The 24,157-nt window shown below is 43.8% G+C and overlaps 1 long non-coding RNA gene across 2 annotated transcripts; it reads left to right on the plus strand.

Moving 5' to 3' along the window:
• Nucleotides 1-11,553: 11,553 nt before the first annotated feature.
• LOC124246371 (uncharacterized) lies at nucleotides 11,554-23,705 on the plus strand. Of its 2 annotated transcripts, none has more exons than XR_006890478.1 (3): nucleotides 11,554-11,672; nucleotides 17,186-17,391; nucleotides 21,319-23,705. It is a non-coding gene; the product is annotated as an uncharacterized LOC124246371 (long non-coding RNA). The 2 variants fall into 2 exon arrangements; XR_006890479.1 differs by lacking the exon at nucleotides 11,554-11,672 and adding an exon at nucleotides 16,363-16,402.
• Nucleotides 23,706-24,157: the final 452 nt, after the last annotated feature.

The raw sequence follows: 24,157 nt of genomic DNA on the forward strand, positions 1-24,157 counted from the left end.
GTGCTCACAGTGGCAAGGGGGCAATACAGGGGGGGTGGTGAATTAGTATTTACCTTTTCTGCTCGAAAAATAGGGTAAGCCTTGTGCGCCATGCGTAGGTTGGGGAGCTGCAGCATCTTATGTTTTTCTGTGTCACGATGAGGCTATCATCCAGAAATGACTACCTTTTAATACACCTTTGATTGGACCTTGGGCTTATTTTGCAAAAATGTCAAACACGTATTTCCTGATGCTATATATACATGTGACATTTATTTATATATAAAGTATCCACATGTAAGGAATAGTCTATGAGAGAAGAATTTGATTTCCCTTCATTATGTCCTTATTCTGTTTATTCTCAGAAAGAAGACAGAATAGCTGATGAGATAACAGTGAAAGGAACAGGCAAAACCACCCAAACCTTGCCACACCCCAAATGTGCTCCTCTCCTTCTTAGCTTCTTGACTCTTAATCTCATTGGGGGCTAATGCTGGGGACATGAGGAGAAGAAGAGCTGTGAGGCAAACTGGTGGGGAATACCCTTATTCTACTGAAATAAGATGACACAGGCAGCAAAAGCAGCCTTGGAGGAAAAGAAAAATCAGAAGAGGGCAGTCTGAGGATGCGTGTGGATGGAGAAAGAGGCTGTCACACCCACTTAGTTTTGATAACTTGCATTGTGTTTCTCGCCAGTGGGCTTCGTAACATGTGGAGGCATCTGGGAATGTTCTGGTTTTGCATGAGTTACGGTCACAATCTCAACAGTCTGAACCCCTTGCTGTTCTCCAAAGATGAGAGAGAAGAGAGCTTTCCAGCAGGGCTGGTCTGGAACAAGCAGGGTCATCGGAACTTGCTGCATCAGTGAAGCAAGGTCAAAGTTGGGGGACTTTGAGATAATATGTTCCTCCAAAGTCAGGGTGGATTGTACAACAGAACAGCATGGGTGGGCGGTTGTGTTTCTTGGGTACAGCATTCTCCATCGTTGGTTGGGTACATTCTTGGAATCAGCAATGGTCTGTGCCAGTTTGTGCCAAGCGTATAAAATACCACTGTGTAAGTGGAGTGAATCACTGGAATTTTCTACCTAAGGGACATACTGTTAAGTAACACGAACAGGAAGCTCCAGGACCCCTTACCCTGGCTGAGGTGAGCTTCGATAACAGAAGTCTGCCACTCAACGCGCAACGTTGTACAACTTTGCTGCTTCAGCCTCTGCCTGGGATTGTTTTGTTAATACGAGTCATCCTTGTGGTTCCCTTGTCAACTTGGGCATTACGGAGAGCCCGATAGGATCAAGGTTGTGTTTTACATATCTTGGACGGTATGTTCCAGCACTGGCCGGTGGCCTTCCTAGTCATGGGCATGTTGCAATAAGAATTACTGAATGTTTGGAAAAAAAGATGACACGAGGAAGCATTTGAGAGGGAGGGGGAGAGAGAGAGAAAGAGAGAGAGAGGCAACAGCAATAACAAAAGAAACAAGATAGAGTCAGAATCGGCACCAGGTGGTTCTCAGTTGATCAGCTTGAGCAGATAAGACCGACAATTTCGCAAGATTCCTGCTCTCTGCAGCCCAGTTGCTCAGAGATTTAGGAGCATTCCAGGGTTTCTTTATCAATTGGGTCAACCATACAAATTCTTTCCACTTAAGTAAACTATGGTTATACCTAAGGCTCTGAAAGGCAAGCCAGATCTCTTTCGCTTAAGGAGATATGCCTCATATTTGGTATATTGCTCTAATTACATAAACATTTACTGAAATGCCTTCCAGGACCATCAGTTAGGCTGTGAAAACTTGGAGACACCATCTACGAAGTGACAAGTTGCTCCTTCAAAGATGGACAACTTCACTTGAGATTTAAGTTCTTGACCAAAATACCTGTAAGAGACAAGGATGGATACGGATATATACACAAGATGTATACATGTTTATGTTATATATATACTTAAACCACAAATACTAGAGCTATTGTAGTGGTTTGGAGGAAAAATTAAGGATTGGGAAGAAATGTTTGGGGCACTTGAAAATGCAGTGTAATGCACAACTGCCAGCCTCAACTTTTATTCTGTCTTCCTCTGCACACAAACATAATAGACTATGGGAGTCTTTAAATGATCCCATTTTGTATTCATTCTTGGTTGGGAAGGCCTTGAAATTGAGTAAGGGAGAGCAAAAATTACAAGTCATCTTTATATGAAACTCAGGTGGAAGAGCAAGGGAATTAATCCTTTTCCACCTTTCAGATAAAGTGACAACCTTGCAGCTCAGCTCCTTCCTAGGCAGACGGAGGGCCATGCTGGGAGCGTAGTGAAGGAGGAAAGAAGGGACGAGGTGGAGTGGATAAGATGGAGAGGGGATAGTTTTCAAAGAGTATCACACTAGGGCCCCTCCACCCTGTGCACCATTGTTACTGTGAATTCCTTCACTATTACTAGTCAAAGCTATGAAGCTATGAGGTTGTCCTGTCACCGAATATTTGGGTCTGGATCAAAGCAAAGATAGGGTGCCTTAGACTAACGACTTACCTTTTAATATATAGCTGTACATACAACTCTCAAATCTCCATTTGAAACATCAAAAAAGCAGTAACTAAATTGCTGTGGAGTGTGTTTTAAATGAAATAGTACAGAGAGATATAAGGCACTGCTTTTTGACACTTAGCAAGCCAAAGTGATAAGTGAGACAGTGAATCCACGAGTCATGTTCACTTCTCCTTCCCTCCTCCCCATCACACGTGTGACCTGGCCATCCCAACGCGCATCTTATCGTTCTTTCCAGGCTCTCCCCCTTCCCTACTCCCACTGCCCTCCTTCAGTTTCGAATCATCTCCTGTCCAGGCTGTTGCATCACCAAGTAGCCATTGAAAATCTACCCTGGGTATCCCCCTATGCCAGGTGCTCAGAGAGAGTCTAAAAAGACACACATGGGGCCTGCTTTTGTGGAGCTTGTGTTTTTGCAGGGAAAACAGAGAGTGAACAACCAATTACACAACTCATTATTAATTAAAATGATGATGAATGCAATGAAGGCTAAGTGTAGGATGCTGAGGAGCACACGGAAGGGGCCTAAGGAAGGCTTCCTTGAGAAACTAACATGTGAGTTGAGGTTTGAAGGATGGAGAAGAATCAGCCTGGCATAGAGGGAAACTCCAGACACAGGGAAGAGCATTTCAGATGGCCCTAGGCATGAAGGAGAGCGAAGAAGCTAAGAATGCCCATGGCACTGGAGCAAAGAGAGAGGAGAGAGACAGAGCTAGAATGCAGGGAACTTGAAAGCTGGAAAAGGCTTTTGGTCTCTTCTTGGATAATATGCACTCATCCCTTGGAGATCAGTTCACGTCTTCTCCTCCAGGAAGCTTTCCTTGATGCTCTGTCTCCATCCCCTCCTCCCCTTACAGGTCTGTTTGGTACCCCTGGTTGTCATTGCACACATCATAATGCAATGATTGGCTATATGTCTCTACGGTGCATTTGATGGTGAGCTTCTTGAGATTGGGAACCACATGTTAGCCATCTCTGTGTACGTCCATATTAAAGATTTCCTGATATTCCACTGAATGGAGACATTTTGATCCCTATAAACATACAATTACAGCCCAGGAAAAAAAATTCATGAAAGATAGGAGGAATAATCTTTGGTGTAAAGAGTTTTTTAATTTTAGTTTTTAAAGTTTTTCAACAAAGTGTACATAGATATTCAGAATTAATTTGTATTTAAGAAAGTATTTATGGATATTCAGAACTAAATGGGATACTGATTTTTTAAATCATAATTATCCTCCCACCCTGATCTAGTACACACATGTATCTAGTAGTAAAGGAAAGAGAATCCTTAGAGTATTTAAGGAGGTAGGGAATTTCTTTTAAGTCATGTGACTTGGAAATTGTGTATGAAAGATACTAGGTGTTAGCCCAAACCAGGGAAGACAACTACATGGAGTGAGCGCCTGCTCCCCCACAGCCTCACCGCTCCCCTCACCATGGGTGATGGGCGTCTCCATGTCATGGTTGCGGTCCCTCTGAGTTCGCTCAAAATGCGCTCCCCAAACGGCCACCACTAACCACTAGACCAGATGAGAGCTGTCGCCCGGCGTGCGTGGAGTCCAGGCAGAGAGCCTGGGTTGCTGTTTACACACCAGACAGAACTCCTGCGTCTTCTAAGAGCATGGAAAGGGGCCCCGATTCTCATGACAGAGCATTTGTGGACCCCATGTCATAAAGTAGGCCACATTTGCCTCTGGGAACAAATCATAATCAGAGATTACTTTCCTTTTCAAAACTTCAGCATCAAATCGTGCCTGTTTCTACCAGGTTCCCATGGAACTGTAAATGTATCCGTTTTAAACATTTAAAACACTGAAATGACTGTTGAGGCTCTATAAGTGTTTGCTAATGTACTGTTCATTCTGATTATATAAGAGGCCCCGATTTGCTGGGATGTTAACCTAAGTCACACTGCGAGTGTGATTTTACTGCATCTTGAATCAATGTGAGGCAGACATGCTGGTTCTGACAAGGCGGGCTAATTATTAAATTTGCCGGCTTTTTTCCCCCCAAGATTTGGTTGTTTCGGATATATTTTGAAAGCTTTCCAGAGACCTATGAATTAATATCTTCTTTTTTCTCCCCCCTCATTCATATTCACTCTGGGAAGCAAAAACATCTAAAATCATTCTCCAGACCTTAAAACTAGACTTTTCAAACAGACTTTAGTCCCCCTGCTTCCCTTTTTTTTTTTTTTTTTTTTTTTAAATCTCGGGTGAATCAGTGAATAAAAAAGCTGAAAATTCGGATGTAGGTCTGTTTTGAGTGAAGTGAGATGAAGAGCTGAGAACAGGTCCAGCCTCTGAGGCCTCAGCCTTTGCTTTCCTGTCGTCTTGTCATCCCCACAGCTGAGCTGGAGCTGGAGCCAGAGGCTGCTGCGGTCACCCTCTCCTTGGAAGGTGCAATGGGAAAATACGCTTTACAAGGACAAGACCCCAGAAACCCTGATGTATTAGCTTCATTCAGTGTGTGACTTTGCTGTAGGCGGCAGCAGTGTTTTCTAAAAGATGCGATCTCTGCCCACTAGGCATTTATGATTTAGTCTTGAAATATGTCAAATGCACAAAAGGTGTAATGATTAATAAAATTAATTCAGTCTTCCAAAGCTTTTAAGAGTCATTTATAATTTTATTGAGGGAGCAAAATGACTAAGCAATTCTTAATTATCTCGGCCCAGGCGAAAAATCGATAGCTAGCTTTCAAATTTCTTTTTAGACAATGCTGTAGACTATACAATATAAATGCTAAAAAGCAGAGAAATACAAAAGAAGGATAACCACAGGAAGGAGATGGAGGGAGAAAGTGAGTTCTCTACCAATTAAGCAGTCAGCCCTGGCAATCCTTTGCCTTTGGCAAGTAATTTTTGTTAAATCCTTGACATTACACACATGTATGAAAGCTCATACTCTTCTGAGTGTTAACATGGGTGCAAAGCAGGTTTATGAGGATACAGTCCAGCCACAGAGAGAGAGCCACTGGGCTCGCTCAGGTTTTCTGATTAAGATAGGATGAAGTGTTCAGTATTTTGGTTACCCATGAGGTCCACGTCCCAAGCAGCTATCCATCCTATCTCTGCCTTACACTCTTTGTATCCTTGTCACGTTATAGAAGAACTGATCCTTATATTTCTTTGGTTACTAAATAACTACATATTTTTAAAAGTTTCAGCGAATTGAGACAAATGTGCTGGTGGACCCTGCGTACCTTGCACTTCGATGCTGTGCTCTGCTGCTCAGATAAATATGAAAAACAGAGAAGCTGCCTCTGCTGAAGCGGCACAGCTATAGGACAGTCATTTCATTTATGCCAAAATATTGTTCAAAAGAGAGTTGTTTATATGTGCACATTTAAGTATGTTGTCTCACTGCAAAAAACTAAAGAATGTTTTCCATTTCCAATACTTTTTAAGCAATATATGTGTAGGTAGCTAATCTTGCAAGAGGTGATTTCTAAGCTAGATTTATTTTAAATTCATTTCACGTACAGGATAATGCGCATCCTGATTTGTACCTTTGGAAGACAGGTTTCGAGGACAACAGAAAACAGTGGCAAACCTCCCCTCTCTGAACAGATTGCTGTGCTGGTGTGTGTGGATGCCCCAAGGCTGAAGTTCCTTTCAAATTTATTTTTAAACTGCTTGGATCCCCAACCTCCCACCATCTCCCATACGGCAAATTCTTAATGGTGCTGTTTCAAAAGAAATCTGTGGTTGCAATGTGATGATGAAAGGAAAAGAATATAAAGACAAGAGAAATAAAATTTATCTTAAAAGATCTTTATTTGCTCAGAAACTGTATTTAGACATAAATATATGTAATATATCAATCTATTTCTCTTCGGTCAAAATTAATCATTCTTCCTTGTTCTTTCTTATCCTTTGTTAGACCTATATTATACTGATGTTCTGGTTGGATTTGAAATATTGTTGGACGTGTCTTTCTAGCTCACTTAATAGCGATTCCTTGGAAAGTGGGGGCCAGGCTTTGTGTCTCCCCCCACAGGATACTTACCAGTGTATGTAATAGATGCTCAATTATTATATATTGACTTGGATCCAGCATTTCAGACCTTTGGAGAAGACCAGCTGCTAGGTACAACAATTTCATTTCATTTCTCAGTAAAGGACTGTGTTCAGGAGACTCAGATCAGAGCCACAGTGGGAATTTCTTTGTTTTGAGAATTTTTGTGTTCACAATGCTGTCGGAAGAGTGTTGTTGCCACGGGCTTCTGCTGAGGTGGCTGAGGGCATCTGCTTTCTCTCTAAATTCATGATGATGCTCATCTCCCAGGCAGGCTAGGTGACGCCCCCACTAGCTGGGCCCTGAGGCGGCCATGACCCCAGCACATTATCACAGAGGCGGAGGATGTGGATCGAGGTGGGTGTGGGAGTGGAGGGGTAGAAAGAGGAGAGGAGGAATTCAGCCAAGGTATTTTATTAATGTTGATAACACTCTAAATCTTCCGTTGTTGATAGGGTAAAGCTGTTGGGGACTGCTCCTAAAAATCTAGTTTATGAATTGACTGGATGAAACGCTACATGGTAAACCAATGAACACATCTCACATGCTGAAGTATTTTTAAGAAGGCTGTCTGGGAAATCATGCCACTATCTTCAGGAGGGGTCAGGAGTGACTTGAAGTGTGGGCATCTCTTTAAATCTGCACACCTTGGCTGGGCATTGGGGACATGTGCTGTAAGCTATAAAGAAACAAAGCCCCCCGGGAAATCGTGCTGGTCATCCCTTCGAGTGGAGCCCAGAGGTGGGAAAACATCTGAGCCAAACTTTCTCTTGACTCTGCTCAGAACTCACTGTGGGGTTCTGGGCATTTCATTTCCTCACATGGGCAATGTTGTGGGCCATCTTGATTCCTGGCCCTCCACCTCAAAGAGTAGCCCCCTGCAGTCGCTAAGTAAACTGCGGAAAGCACACAGTGCAGTCAATCCAGGCTGCGCTGGCATCTCCTGGGGAGCCTGAAACCATGCATGCCGATGCCTGAGCTCTAGCCCAAGAGTTCTGGTTAACCGGCCTGAGGAGGGGCCTGGACATCTGTATTTTGTAAAAGCCATCCAGGTGAATCTTATAGAGCTAAGGGACCCGAGGTTGAGGACCACTACGCCAGAGTAGTAAGATGAACACCAGCTCAGCAGCAGCAGCGCAGCCGCCACCACAGCAACCCTGAGAGCACCCGAAACAGTAACAGAGGAGCCAGCCTTGGCTGGGAGAGTGCCAGGAAAGGAAGATGCTCGCTTGGATCCAGGCTCCACCTGGCACTGGCTGGGACGACAGACTCACTCTTCAGTCAATCAGCAGGCTAGCACACATTTGTTCAGTGCGCGCTGTGTGCTGCACGGGGCAGCGGACGGGGTATGCGGAGTAACAGGCCCCAGCCTCCCCCGGACACGCAGAGTCAACATGACAGAGGTGTGAACCGGATACAGAGGGCACACATTCCACCTGGGGTGTGACAGGAAAGACGAAATATTATCGGTGAGTCCTTCAGGTGGCTGGTGGGGAGTGTGGGATGATGCCAAGGTGGTGATGGTGGGGCAGCCGTGGCAGCTAGTGTGGAGGCGGGGAAAAAGAGCCTGGTGTCGTAGGGAGGTCCAGGCACTTGGTGTCATGAGGCTGGAGGTGGGTCAGGGCCACGTGGTCGAGAGCTAAGTGTCTCTAAAGAGCATCAGTTTTCCCCAGTATGCAGTGGGGACACCGTAAAGGGGTTCCAGGAGGTAGGTACGTGCCCAGGGTTTTATTCTGGAGAAATCATTCTAGGAGCAGGATTGTGTTGAGAAGGACAGTGTTGGGAGGGGCAGGAGCAGCTGTAATTGTCAGGATGAGAGAAACCGAGTGTCTGAATGGAAGCAGGAGCTGCGGGTGGAGAGGAGGGAGATGTCGGAGAGAAGACAGCACACTCTTCTTTTCTAAGTGATCGGTCAGCTCCTCACCTGGTGCCGGCGGCCTGAGCACCTGTAGTACACGTAACCCAATGAGCAAGTAACGGCAAAATGTTACCTATCACTGTTTAGTGCTCTTAATGTTCATGAGTTAATCGCTAAAAATATACGTATAACACATTCCCTACCTTCCACAAACTTGTGTTGCAGGATGTTGTAGCAGGTCCTAAAATACACAGACCCACAGACTGAAGAATACTGTCCTCAGTCTGTAAAAGGCAAGCATCGATTGGATTGGATCAAGATGGGGAGCGTTGGGAAAGGACATTTCTTGCAAACATCCACTTAAGGTGTGTAGAGTGGTGGATTAATTTCACTGCTCTACCTAGTAAGTGTATGCAGGTGCATGGGGAGGGGGGCAGCAGTGGGAGGCGGGATGGGAAGGAAGAGACTGTGAGGGGAGGCTACAAGAGGGACTTTGCAAGAAACCTCTCCCAATCGTCTTCCTCCCCCTCTTGGGGTCTATCTGGGTGCTGTGGTTCCTGGGCTTCCTAATGCCCCACCCAGCAGGCAGTGTGCTGACAGGCAGAGGGCAGGCCGGCAGAGGCATCTCTGGCCCTGAGGGCAGTGCCTGCCATCTGAGCTTCCATGGTCTGGTTATTAGCAAAACCTCAACTCCTTTCCAGAGCTCCAGTGCTCCCTGCCATGCCCAGGCATAACCAGTACAGTGTCACAATAGCCACCCTTTACAAACATCCTTGGGACTCGAAACATTGTCAGGCGCAAAGAAAAGTATGGCTTCACTCTCTGAACCGTTGTTTCCTCTTCAGGGGAAGGAGCAGTGGAGGTTGTAGCGGCTGGATATCATTTCAGAAGAACCTGTCATTTTTCCAGGAGAAGAGACTGTAAGAGGAAAGTCCTGGAGGGTGCATAGGATGTTGCTCATTTAGCGGGATAAAAGCCAGTCTGCATGAGAAATCGCGCATTCTGAGCACTGCAGGGGCAGTGCTGGATTTGTTCAAGGCTGAGAAAGGATGCCTTATCCTGGTGATGCGGTTCACGGCAGGGCGAGCGGCAGTGACGGGGTACTGAGCACACACCTGGGAGCCTGAGATGGGCGACCCTCACTGGCCAACTGATCCATCCCACCAGACTGCAGCCTCAGTTTCTCAGCTTGTAAAAGTTATATGATACTTGCTTTAGAATAAACTCATGGGATGTAGAATTCAAAATGATAAATATTTTTATCAAGTTTCTCCCGACCCCCTAACTTTTAGGGATTTACTTCTCCCCTTGAAAACCAGAAATAGTGGGAGAAACAAGAGATGTGACTCTAATATTACTTGTCTTTACCAACAATGTTAATTTCTCTCTAAGGAGCTGGGCAAGTTACATTGTATTTGACTCCTGACTACTGTCTCTAAACCGAGGATTCAAATTGTTAGACTCAATTCATGACCTTGTTGGAAATTTCCAGCAAACCCGCTGCTCAATCACCTTAACTAGGTGGGTTCTTAATTTCCTGATCTTCACCACGCCCTGAATACAGTTCTAATGAGGAAATGGATGTAGCAATTCTTTCATTTGTGTGATTTTTAAAGCTTATGTTTTGATTTCCCTTTCAGGAGAAAATATTTTATGATATAGTGGAAACAAATGATAACAGTGTTGAGAGGGACAAGCTTAACACACAGAATCCAGACTTCACACGTTCACGTGGGGGAGTTAGAAGTCGCGGAGTAGGCTGATTTCTGATGGCAACCTGATTTAATTTGCAATATGACTGCATCAGTGGCTGCTCAAAAAGCTGTTTCCAACATTTTGCATCAGTATAGCAGCTCTGGGATCCTGAAGAAATTTGTATTTGCTGTCTAAGACCGGAAGGGTGGAGGAATACAGGTACCCCTAAGCTAAGTATATTCGTGATGAAAGACGAATAGGTTCATTACAGTGTTGTTTGTAATAGGAAAAATTGGAAACAATTTAAATATGTAAAATAATTAAATAAACAATGATACATTCCTTTATTCAGATGCTGTATGATATTTAAAAATTGAGGAAGATTGAGGTATTGACTCAATGAAAAATGTCCATGTGGTAGGAAATGGGAATAATTACAGAATGATATGCAAATCATAATTCCGTCTTGGTAAGAACAAACAAGTCAATCTATGTATACGCTGGATGTTAGTCCAGGGACTCAGACACACATACACCTCCTGCAGGCTGGCAGTGTGGGGCGTGCACACGTGCAGGGATGGGTGAATTACCATGGGAGTGGAACATGAAGAGGCAGGTGGTACACATCTTCCCTTTCAGACCACTGGAGTAATTATATATGTATTTTAAAACAATAGACATCTTAAACTTTTGTAATAAAAAAGAAACATTACCAACACAATAGATGTGTTTCATCAAATTAAATGTGTTATACTTTAAAACCAGCATCAAGTTAAGACATTTTACTTAAGGCTTCTGTGAAAACGTATGTGTTTCTGAGTCAGGCCGGCGAGCCTAGCCGTTAGGACTTGATGCTTTTAAGGTCTTTGTGCTCTTGCCCCAACTACTGTGTTCATTTAAGAGAGTATACGTCAGCCTTGTATCTGAGCAGTCCAGCGATTGAAGCAGTGTATTTTAGCACTCCAGAATAACTGTCATTAGGCGATCAGTAACTAGCAGCCTATTACATTCTAAGCATGTTTCAATGCCTGCTGTAAATGTTTTGACAATAGCCTCTGTGCACTAATAACATTGTGCATAACAAAGAATAACAGGTGCAGCCAAAAGGGAGGCAAGTTCCTCCAGGATGTGTTTTCAATCTATCATGTGTGCCTTGACTTTTCTAAATGTGTGAAAATAATTATTATTGCCACTGTGGTGTAATTGGTCTCTATGGACAACCTATGGCGGTGAAAACCTTTTGGAATAAAGTGAGAAATCTACCCGGATGAGTTCAGAAGTCTGTCAAGAAGCACTCTAGTCAAAGCCTGCCCTTCTGGGGGGCCACCCTCTTTCATCCTGAAGTGATCCTTCCATGGTCTTTGTGGGCACGTTATTAGTGGGCAGGAAAAGGTAAGGAGTGTGATGGGAAAACAAGAGGCAGGTTTTCCCTTTCAATGATCATAGGCCAGCAAGCCCTCGGATCGACCCCGTACCCACGCCGACGGAGGAGAAGTGGACACGTGCTCAGTTAGAGAAGAGAACGGCACCTGCAGTCACCTGGGGCCAGAGGATGTGGCAGACGCATTTCAGCAGGTCGATTTTTTTTCCTTTTAATGCATATATTTGGAAATCCAGTCTAAAGTGCATTGAGCTTGGAAGAGAAGGGTGGAATGCCTTTCCCATCATCATAGTCATTTGGAAATCGAGGAAGGTGGATTTTTCCTCCCAGAATTGGTAGAGTTGCAATTTCTGTTAGGATATGCAAACCAAACCCATATATTTCATGCTATTCTCATCAAGTGCAGTCAGCCTAAAAGTAGAATTTAAAGAAAACTCAAGGCCGATTCAAAAAGGTACAATCGAAGTCCTTTTTAGCTATCTCGGCACTGAAATCATGGACAGGAAGAAGAATATGTCTCTATCATTAAATGGAATAAAAATTCTTGGAAAACTAATTCGTTAATAATGTGAGTGGCTGCAGAGAAAAAAACTAATCCAAATTCATTCACCCAACATAAAATAAAATACACTGGTTCTCCTCCTCCATTTTTGAGCTTGCTAGTTTGGGGAGGTTCATTTTACATAGTTTTATGAACATAAGATAAATGTAGCTTTCTGATTAGATACAAGCTTATGGTTCTTTCTCTGTCTCTGTCTCTGTCTCTCTCCTTCTTGGTATAAGTCACTTCATCTCAGTTACTCTAACAAGAATTCGTAGTCTTTGCAAACCCTAGTTTTTAAATCTGTGTCTGAAACCAAGTAGAGTGCTGGCACTTTAAAAATCCTCATTGGCTGAATCTTCTCCCCTATGTAATTCTGGTTCATCTACACTGGAGAGTGCCAGGCAAGTTCTTCGACTCTAGCATCTCCTTCATGCATTGAATCCTCTGGTATAATAGACATGAATGCTCTATTGCGTGGCTGTAATTACTGGGTTTGCGGGCTCTGACTCCTTAGACTGTTTAATAAAATTTAAAAGTGTAACACATTTTGCTGCAGAAAATACCCCCATATGTTTCTCCTGGCTGTTGCGTTATGAATTCTTAGCTCTGACTTAGATCACTCTCACTCTTCGGCACTCCTGTATCATTGATGCAAGAAGAGTAGTGGAAAGTCAAACAAGATAAAATGACAGATGAAGGATTAATGGTGACTGAGGACACAGCACTATACAGAGTAAGGGTTCAATTCATATTGAATAGATGGAAAGAAGTATTCAGGGTTTTGGACTCCAGTCCTGTGGGGTGTGCACTTAATTGTACTCGGTTTAGTGAGGCTTGAAGGGAAATCAAGTTTCTGTTTCAGGGAGCTAGTTCAGGGGAACTAATCATTTCTGCAGAAAAGAGAGCAGAGACGCCTACTCTGACTGCAGGTGACATCTCTCTGGACACGTTCTCAGAAACCCTGCACCAGGAATTGAGTTGTCTTGGATTCCGACGTGCCTGGTCTGACTCATGGAAAATAATCTATAAATTCTACCTTGCTACTGAGCATCGGAAGTTTGATTCTATGTGTCAATTTCTATAAGTATTACTTCTAGAAACACAGAAATGAATTATTTAATACATCTGTAGCACAAGTCCTTGGAGAGGAAGCAAGAATTCAGCAGTTGAACCCAATTAAAATTCTTTCAGGAAGCAAATTCAAACTCCCTTTTGGGTTCATGAACAAACCACAGAATAAAATGTTTCGAAGGCTGACTCACATGTGTTCTTTAGTGATTGTAACAACATTTCCTCTCTGCAGATTTGAAAAAATGACTTTCTTGGGTTTGATCAGTGGAACCCTTGAGTCCTTACTGTGCCAGGCACCACATTGGGTTCAGGGACACAAAGGTGGATAAGAAGGTCTCTGCCTGTGAGCTTACCTATATGGCAGGGTTACTATTAATGAATTTCAACAATTTAAGATAAATCTATTAACAAAATACTATGTTCCAGCACGTGAATGCTTACAAAATGAGGATGACATAGGCATTTTCCCCAAGGTGTTTAATATCAAAAGAGAGAAACAGACTCCTGAATATCTGATCACAGCACAATATAATTCATGCTACAATTGAGATCAAATTGCTAGAAGGTGAAAGAAATCATTCATCTTAAATTTACAGAAATTTTCCATTTTCAAAATCAAGATTCCTTCCTAGTCCAGCATATGTAAAAGTTTTGGATAAAGTATTTATTTTTAAAAAATGTTCTTTTAATGTAATTTTTACTGGCAAGAAAATATAGGTATTCCTTGAAGACCAGAAACACATCTACAGGAGGTACAGAAGCTGACTTTTGTGGAGTTATTGGCACAAAACTTACATTTTTAAACACACATGGGACATTTCTGGAAATTGGTTGGGTATTTTTGGCCTTAAAGAAGCTCTCAAGACTTTTTGAAAGACTAGTAACATATCTATCACATTTTCTTACTGTAATGCAATAAATAGATCACTGAAAATGTTCTATACATTCAGAAAGTTCAGAACATACTTCCAAATCAGTCAAAGAAAGATTAATAGAAACCAGGAAAATCTTAGAAATAAATAATGACCAAAATGTATATGTAAAAACTTGTGAGATGTAGCTAAGACTTTGCTGAGAGGTAAATCTATAGACTTAAATGTTTATATTAAAGAAGAAGAAATTAAAAAAATTGAGCTAAGCATCCAATGTAAGAAATCAGAGGGAAAAACAGGCTCACTGAATAACCCAAAGAAAATTGAAGGACAGAAATTGATGATGTAGAAATCAAAGATATAAATGAGAACATCACTTTGTTTTTAAAAGAGTAATAAAAATGGCAACTTCTGTCAGGGTTTATCAAGAAAAAAGAACAGAGAAGTCACAAACAATATGAGCAATTTAAAAAGAGAATATTTGTAGCACTCCAAGAATAGATAAATGAGAGAAAACAAGTTTATGCCAATAAATTTAAAAACTTATAAAAAATAGATGTGCTCCTAGGAAAATAAAAATTATCAGAACTGACTCAAAAAATAAAACCTGATTTGTGTCATAACCATTAAAGGAATTGAATTAAAAATTTAACATCTTTCTGTGAGCAAAATCCTGGGCCCAGACTGTTCAAGGTATTGGTAATTCCATTTTTAAACACCTTCAGAGAATAAGAAAAGATGGAGCACTCGTCAACTCATTTAATGTCTATTGTAACTTTGATACCAAAACCAGATAAGGACAGTAGGAGAAAAGAAAATTATTTAAAGAAATTCTTAAAAATAGAGGGAAAATGCTGAGGCAAAATACAGGCAAACAAAATTTAACCATGGTTTAGAAAAAAATCCCCACCAAGCTAATTAACCTAAGGCCAAGTTAGTTAGCAGGTTAAAGGGTGTGGGACATGGAGCAGAGATGGTCATCACCATGGTCATAGGAAAAACATGATAAAATCACACGCCCATTCATGGTTTAACAAGAGAGCAAACAAAACTTCTTGCAATAGGAAGATGGTCACACCTTAACCGGAAACAAATGAATCCAAAAAATTTTGTTTATTTTCTCAGAGATCTGATAGTTAACCAAAAAATGAACTCTCTTCCTTAATAAGAAGATGAGGAAAGTTTGTTAATATTTAAACCATTTTTTGCCCTGTTACGTACATAAAGATGTGTGTGTATTTATAGAAATATAAATATCTACAATTGCAGAGAGCTTTACTCTATAGAAGTTGAGAATGCAAAATCTGGAGGAAGACTGCTCAGTTAAATCCTGGGATTGTGTGATTTGGGGCAAATTTCCTAACCACCTTGTGCCTCAGTTTTCTCACCTGTAAGATGGGTAAGGAAAATACCTTACTGGATTGTTGTGAGGGTTAGCTGAGTAAATATGTGTGAAGCAGGCGGGAAAATGCCTTGCAGATTATAAGCACTTAATTGGTATTAATGGCTATGGTTAGTTTTCTTTTGTACCAAAATGCTAACATCATGATCTCTGGGCAGAAGATTAATGGGTGGTTTTTAAGTTCTTCTTTATATTTTTCCTGCATTTTCCAAATTTTCTACAATATTTTGCTTTTATGGGAAGAGCTATTTAAAATGCGAACATGCACACTCACACTGCTCACATACACCCTAGCAAAAGCTGAAGCCCTGTGATCTGAGTTGGCTCATCCGCTTCCCTGGGAGCTGATGGCAGAGCATCACTCTGAGAGCCCTGCGGGGTCCCCCTCTGCCTGCTGTCTCTGCTAGGCAGGACAGATGGAGCGTGGACTCTAACCACAGGTTAGCACCCCATAGCTGTCCACTGGGAGCAAGAGCGACTCCAGAGGCAAAGGAAAGGCTCTTTCCAATCCTGTTAGACAAAGATGCATCAGGATCAGTCATGGAACTTCCTGCCCAAGGATGTTCAGACTCTGCCCTGAGACTGTGAGCTGGCAGGTCAGAGAAGGGCTTACAGCTTGTGAGGCTGACAGGCGCCTGTGCTGCGAACAACGGCTTTCTTCTGGTTTCCCTCAGCCTTTTCCCACATCCTGACACAGGCAGCCCTGGGCTGGTGGGTTTTACTGCTATGCAACCCTTCCTAATTAATTTTAAATATGCAGATCACGCCCACTCATTCATTCAAAACAGTCTATGGTCCAATTGTTCAGGAAATGTTCTAGATTAGAAAAAGGAGACACAAAGTGGAAACTAACAACGTTCCTCATTCTCAGAAGTTTAAATTTTCATATAGGAAGACAGAAAATTAACAAGCAAACACGTGAGATAATTGCAGAGTGTAATAAGCGCCCTTCGAAGAGGAAATAAATAGGATGATGTGACAGAGTGATGGGAGAGGCGCTTCACACAGGTGGACAGGGACAGCTCTCCCGAGCAGGTGAGACTGCAGCGCAGACTTAGAGGTGAGAGGGAGCGGGTTACGCTCAGAGTGGAAGGGAACGTTTTCCAGGCAGAAGCAACGGCCAGCACTCTGCAACAGGAAAGAGCTCGGCATGTTCAAGTGCCTGGAACATAACTTGTAAGTGGTAGAGTGACATAAAGAAGACACTGCAGAAGCAGATGCTTAGGGACCTGTCGTCCAGGACAGGGAGTTTGGTTTTATTCCAAGTGCTGTAGAAAACCACAGAAGGCTTTTAAATGGGATAGAGTAGAGGGGGCATAAGAAGCTGATGTTTTCAAAGATTCCTCTGGCTTATGTATGGAGATTGATGGGTGGAGAACAACGGCAGGAGATGGAAAACGAGCGGAGGCTATCGCAACAACCTAGGCGAGAGACGATGGCAGCTGGACTTGGGGTAGCAGGGGACGTGGTGAAAGGCGGACCGACTTGAGGTCTCTTTGGAGATAGAAGGCAGCTAGGACTTTTGTGGCAGATTCGTGGGTTCTGATTGGCCATGTGGATCAGGCCATTGGGTCAAAAATCACTGCAGTGCCTTCTTCCCATGAAGGTAAATGGCAAGAATGCTGACTAATCTCACAGTTCAAAATACAAGTTCCGCTTGTGCTTTGGACCCTTAGAATGGTATACTGTGGAGATTGTAAATACCCTACTGCCTTCAACGGGTGAGATGCTGTTTATGCCCAGGGATCGTTTTTCAGCTGTTGACTTCCATATTCTGGGCAACACTCAGGGCTCACCTGACTCCCCTCCTGTGTCTAGGCTTCTCAGTCCCAACAGGTCTCTTGAGATGCGGGGCAGGCCCAGAGTCTATGGGGCATCTGTGGCATGACTTGGCTGCTCGCTGCGCAGAGGAAGCGTCAAGCAGTCCCAGCCTCACCTGAACCTTTGGAACCTCCCCCTTGTGAGGCCCAGAGTTCATCTGCTTCTCCGAGGTGTTTCCTGAACCACAGCCAACCTGAGTCCAGGTCAGAGTCCTCCCTCTCTCTACACTGTTACTCTATGTGGCTGCGGTCTTCTTGAGTTCACCCGCGTCCCGCTCAGCCCTGGCCCAGCTCCAGAGAACTGAGGGCTGCTCCGTAACTGGGGAGGGACGGGGAGGGAGGGCAATGTGAGGGCTGGGACAGTTGCTGTGGACAGAAGCAGGAGTGGAGTTAGCAAACGCCCCACTTCCCCATTTCCTCTCAGGGGAAAACGGCGAGATATTGCACAGCCCACAGCCCTCATATGGGCGTATGTGGTGGAACAGTCCCAATTATACATCCTTAAAGAAAATAGAAATCAACCAGTGTGCATCAAATGATGCACCCGTGGCCCTCAGCATTAGGACAGATATTTGTATTTTGGGTGCATATTAGCTATAGCTTATGAGCGTCCCCCAGAGTACTATCCAAATTCTTCGTCTCATCTGCATAATCTTTTATAAAGGACGTGGACCTTTACGCTTATGGCACTGTGGTGGGGGGCACGGGGAGTAAGGAATAAATTTAGAAGCAATTTGAAAATGTGAGAGCTGTAACCGTATAGTTTACAGCTTAAAAATATCAAACTGTAATGTGAATAGAAATGCAGTGAGAATGGTAAACGTTGCGTAAAGAACTTATTTAGGTTCTCCGGAGAAGCAAGTTTCAAAACAATCCATGAAGTGTGAGCTATTTAATTAAAAACTAAAAAATTTAGTGTCTCACTGAAGCTAAGAAGCTATCAAATGTAAGGCAATCCAGTTCATAAAGTTAATATGTGAAAACATATGCATTTTAAAATCAATAAAAGTTTTTATAAATGCTTTTTATGATTGTCTTGAAATAAATGTTTTTAAATGCGCAAAGAGTGTCAGAACATTATATTCTAAAATGGTAAGAGAAAAATATTACAGTTAAGAATGTTAAAAAAGTACGTCTGGGAGAGGGGCATGGGATGGGGTAGATAAAGATCCCTACATATTTTTATTTTATGTACTTTTATATTATTTGAATTTTTTACACTGAGCGTGTAGTGAGATAATTTATGTGTGTGCGCGCGCTCGCACGTGTAAATGACACTAGTTCATTTGAGTGAGGCTATGTGTAAAATTTGTTAGTCAAAAAAATTACTGTGTATGGAGTAAATAGCATAATAGATCCTGATTTTATTAAGCACGATGAATACTCGTGTAACTCAGGAAAGGCCAAAGACGTCTTCTGTTTGTGCTGTAACTGCAGGTTCCTACCTGCTGCGACACAAACCCGGCGTCCTGCGGGTCCTGTTGGTGCAGCTTTGTTGTGGGGAGCCACGGAGCATCACCAGTGTGAACAGAACAATGTGCTTGCTCAGGGCTCAGCTGGCAGCAGAGTTTGGGGCATACGGCGTTAACTACGCTCTTTCTGTGAGAGAGCTGTGTTCTGACTATGCAGCTGGGTGGCCACCGGGATTCAAGATAAAGGTGATTCCCCTGGATTTCATCTCTTATCTCTCACGGGAGAGGAGAGAATGTAGATTCAGGTCAGGAAGCAAAAGATCTGTGGGTTAGGGAGAACTCGGGGCAGGCGAGGCTGTGCAGTCGGGAAGTGGCTGCCTCATTATTCATGAGTCCTCTGGCTTCTGAGAACATTCTGTACCATGTACACAGTTGGCTTAACGCAAATTCCAAAGCCGTTTTTTATTATCGTTTAGAATCTCATTTTCAGAGAAGGTAGATAAGTAAGCTAATAGTTAAACATTTGTAAACCAAGACATTCCAGTAAAAGCCACCCGTTGACCACGTGACAGAAGAACATTGCAGGTGTTCGAGTCAGCGCAGGAGGCAGCGTCCTCCAGTCCGCAGGAAAAGAGCCTTCCTGAACTTCTTCATTCATTTCTTCATTCTTTCAAGAAATGACTTAGTGCGCGTCTTCTCCGCCCCGCGCACGATGCTGGAGCGACACACAGAGGGAGACAGGGAAGTTCGTGACCTTGCAGAGTGTGTGTTCCGGTGGGGTGGACAGACAAGGAAAAACGAAAAAGAAAGAAGCACAGATTGTGACAATGCTATGAAGGGCACAAACCGGGTGACGTGACAAAGAGTCAGTGGGAGTGAGAGTGAGGGGGGTCCCTCCACGGTTTGGGGTGTGAGCGAGGCCTCTCCGGGGAGGTGTTACTGCAGAAGGAGGACGAGATGGCAGTGGAAGCTGCGGGCAGAGCGTCAGGGGCCCCACGTCTGGGGGACCCTGCCCTGGAGGGCCCGTGGCCTCTGTGGTCGCCCACCCTCTCTGGTCAGTTTGCTCACCTGCCAAAGGAGTAATAAGTCCCTCATGGAGCCACCTGTCTGTGAACATCAATAATCACAAACCAGTGAACTGAAGAGCAATGTCTTTTAGGTGAGGGCACTTTGTAAACTGCAAAAAAAAACCCCATCTGATCTTTACGATAACTGTACTAAGTAGGTCAGATAAGGATTCAAATTACTTAGATGTTGGCAAATCCAGCTACATAATTTGTGGTGCCTGGTGGAAAATGAAAAAGCAGGGCCCTTGTCCAGAAGTGATCGAGAATTTCAAGAGGGCAACAGCAGAGCATCAAACCATGACACTCTGAGCCCGGACCCTGTGTGGCCGGATGGGCTGGGTGCTCATGGAGGCCTCGGATAAAACCTTGTCATCAGATTAGCGAGGGTGGAGGGGGGATCAATTTTTGCTACGTTAATATCCAGGGTAAATATTTCTGCAAAATACTAAATTGTGAAATACTAGTTTTTATTAATGTAAATATACCATCGTGCTTGTTCCAGGGCATCCAGTCTGTCTCTTCATTGGGTGTTTTCTACCTGTTTCTTTCAAAGATTTAAAAATCTAGGAGGGCACTGAGAGGGCCTGTGTCTTTTCCAAAAATCTGTAGGAGTTGCGTTGTCTTGATGCAAGCTGTCTTGAGAACAATGACTTTTGTGCAGTAAAGAGATCTTAGCGTGAAATAAGAACGCCCATATGTGAGTCCTGGGTCTGCCATTTCATATTTAAGTGACTGAGTGGTTAAGTTTGCATGCTCTGCTTCAGCGGCTCGGGATTTCGCTAGTTCGGATCCTGGGCGCAGACATAGCACTGCTCAACAGGCCATGCTGAGGCGGCGTCCCACACAGCACAACCAGAGGCACTCACAACTAGAATGCACAACTGTGTCCTGGGGTGGGCGGGAGGGAGAGGCTTTGGGGAGAAGAAGAAGGAAAAAAAGAAAAAAAAGATTGGCAACAGTTGTTCGCTCAGGTGCCAATCTTTAAAAAAAAAATAAAAATAAAAAAATAAAGTGAACAACTCAGTGGCATTTAGTACATTCACAGTGTTGTACAACCATCACCTTTATGTAGTTCCAAAATCTTTTCCTCCCCTTCAAAGGAAACCCTGTACCCAGCAAGCAGTCACTCTTCGTTTCTCCTTCTCCCAGCCCCTGGCTGCCATTAACATGCTTTCTGTCTCTATGGACTTACCTATTCTGGATATTTCATATAAATGGAGTCACACAACATGTGACCTTTTGTGTCTGGCTTCTTTCCCGTGGCATGATGTTTTCAAGGTTCATCGTGCTAGAGCCTGTGTCAGCACCCATTTCTTTTTAGGGCTGAATAGTGTTCCACTCTGTGCCTAGGCCACACCTTGTGTCTCTCCATTTATCTGCTGACTGACATCGGGCTTTCCCACCTTGGCTACTGCGAATGGTGCTGCCATGTACACGCACGGCCATGCATTTGTCTCAATGCCTGTTTTCAGTTCTCTTGGATATGTACCTGGGGGGGAAATTGCTGGCTCACAGGTAGTTCTGTGTTTAACTTTTTGAGGAATAAGACGTGCGATCTGAAGCCAAATAGGTAATCCTATAGACTATTTTACTATAAAATATAATAATAGCAAGAAAACACTTCCATTCTTTTTCTTGCCTTTCTGTCCCAGCTACCAGTTACTGAACAGCTGCTACCTTGAGAGGGACTGACCGACATCGAGGACCTGGACTCCAGAACCCTGCTTTTGACCGGGAGACCTCCCAACTCGGAGCTCAAATAAATACGAGTGTGTTCGTTCTCAATCCTGGAACCCGTGAGCCAAGCTGCATTTTACGTCTGCATCCTCTACCCCCTGTTACAGGAGCCTGTTGCCTTTAACGAACCTGAGTCAGTCTAGCGAGGAGAACTGCTCGCCAGGGCTAATTATCATCGCGGCGATGTGAGTAAATGAAGGAAAGTGAGTCATGCACTAGGGCGGTTTTATGACGGCTGTGAGGGAAGGCAAATCAAATGTACGCATCTAAACTGCAGGGACCTGCGAGCGGCTGAATCATACGTCCGAGTGAATATGAGTTTTATGGCGTGCGCCTGGAGATCCTTAACATAATTGTCCTGCTGCTTTGGTCAGGTTGTTCTCTGCCCGGAGGCCCAGTGGTGACCTCTCCAAACACGTCAAGTGGAGCCCTGAACTCTTCAAATGGAGGCCACCCATCTTGGGAAGAAAGACAACAGAAAAGAAAGAAAGAGAGTGGCGAAGTCATATTTCCACTGCAGAGTTGCCTGAAGAGCTCGCTCCCTTCCTGCCCTGGCTCTGTTCCCGTCAGTGCATCCCTTGTAGCGAGTCTTAGCTCAGCAGCCTTCACGGGGTGGCCTACAGGGCAATGAAGTGACCCAAGAAAGAGGATGGCATTTCTCCAACCCCCTCACCACCTGTGTGTGTTCACCAGGGAGGTGTTCTTGCCGTCTGGTCCCAGATGTCCTAATGCCTCCTTCGCGTATGGGTTTGTTCATTGATTTAGTTAATGATTTGATTTCTAAGTCTGCCCAGGCACTCTTGGAAATGTCCTGTAGGATATAGACACGAATCAGCATGAACTCTGTTCTCAGGAAGCCTGCAGGGTAGGAGAGAAGGTTGGGCGGGTGCCACTGAAGCCTTCACACAGCTAAGGGGCTGTAGGTGGGCTTCCAGCGTGGGCTCTGGACCGCCTCGGCATGACCCCTGCTCCCCAGCGGCAGAGTTATTTGCTACTCGCATCCATAAAATGTGGATGATAATAGTTCCCACCCACTGGATTGTTTTGAGGAAAGCACCTGACACAGTGTTGGTGGTCACTAAGTGTTACCTCACGGTTTCCTCCACAAATAAGTGGCAAGTATCCTAACTGAGAAACCACTGACGTGCTCTGAGGTTCAGAGACAGATGTGTCCTGGGGCCTGGAGAGGTTCACAACGCAGGCAGCCTTTGGGCCAGGCCTGGACGGCTCAGCTGAGATCTCTCTGCGATGCCCATCGGAGTCGGTGCTCCCAGCATTAGAGAAGCAGGACTTTGCCCCATTTCTCTGTGCGTATCTATCGGTGTTTAATACACAACTGGTTCTTTAAACATGTTTTCTGGGGACACTGAGGAAAAGGATGATTTCTTACGTAAGGGTTAGTTGTTTGTTCTTCAGCTAATCAAGCCACTCTTCACTTGACTTTGAGGAAGTTCTTTCACCTCTCTGAGACTCTTTATCCTTTTGGAGTAGAGAAGGCCTATACTCAGTAAGCATTGTGGCTTTTTTAAACCAGCTCTGAACTATGGTGATTATTAACAATATTGCTGTGAGTTTTAGCCTCGCACATCATTCACGTGGTTTACAAAGAGTTGACTACAAATTGTGTGGAACTTGGGCCTGTGTTTGAGTGACTGATTTCTCTCCAAAGTTTTATGTTATAAAATCGTGAACGGAGCTTTCCAAAACCATGACTGCGAAATATTCTATTTGACCAACAATACTTAAAGTGTTTATGTCCATATTTACCAATTCTATCCTTATCTACCCACCCACTCTTCTGTCTGTCTGCTTCTTCTCGTTTCACCTAGTTAGGCAAAAACAACCAGCTTACCACTGGTATAAGCCTGCAAATACAGAAATCTCTAAAGAGAACAGACTTTTTTTTGGAGATTTGTGACCTAATTTTAATTAGACGCACTACCTAATTTCACTCTGTTTTGGTTTATTCATTCTTGTTACGGGTCCACATACTATATTACTCAAAGAAAAAATTGGAACTTTTGTTTGTTTTTTATGGGCTGGAATCATTGATATGTTTTGGAATATCACTGTGTCCTTTACTCAGGACATACGACACACGTTGTAGATAACAGAATCCGCTGGACCTTGTTTAAGAGAAAGAGACTTAATTTAGGGAATGGGAAGGGCAGGAGCAGGTTCTAAGCCAAATTGTCAGGAACTGTCACGGAATGGCCTACCTAGGGAGCCGCTGCCTTTTCTTTTTTTTTTTTGAGGAAGATTATCCCTGAGCCAACTACTGCCAATCCTCCTCTTTTTTTGCTGAGGAAGACTGGCCCTGAGCTAACATCCATGCCCATCCTCCTCTACTTTATATGTGGGACACCTACCACAGTATGGCTTTTGCCAAGCAATGCTGTGTCCACACCCAGGATCCAAACCGGTGAACCCTGAGCTGCCAAGAAGCAGAACGTGCGAACTTAACCATTGCGCCACCGGGCTGGCCCCAGCCGCTGCCTTTAAGATAAGAAGGAAGTTAGGAAATGCAAACACTGAACCTATAACTGGAGGCTCTAGGAACACTCCACTCTGCTGTAATTGCGTCATCAGAGAGGATGTCACCCTCTCCCCATTCCTGGCCTCTCAACACTGTACTATTTTCCCAGGGCTGGTGTAATAAAGTGCCACAAACTGGGTAGCTTAAACAACAGAAATTTATTGTCTTGCAGTTCTGGAGGCTGGAAGTCCGAGAGCAAGGTGTCCGCAGGGTTGGTT

Source organism: Equus quagga, chromosome 11 (assembly GCF_021613505.1).
Source record: "Equus quagga isolate Etosha38 chromosome 11, UCLA_HA_Equagga_1.0, whole genome shotgun sequence".
NCBI classification, from domain to species: Eukaryota; Metazoa; Chordata; class Mammalia; order Perissodactyla; family Equidae; genus Equus; species Equus quagga.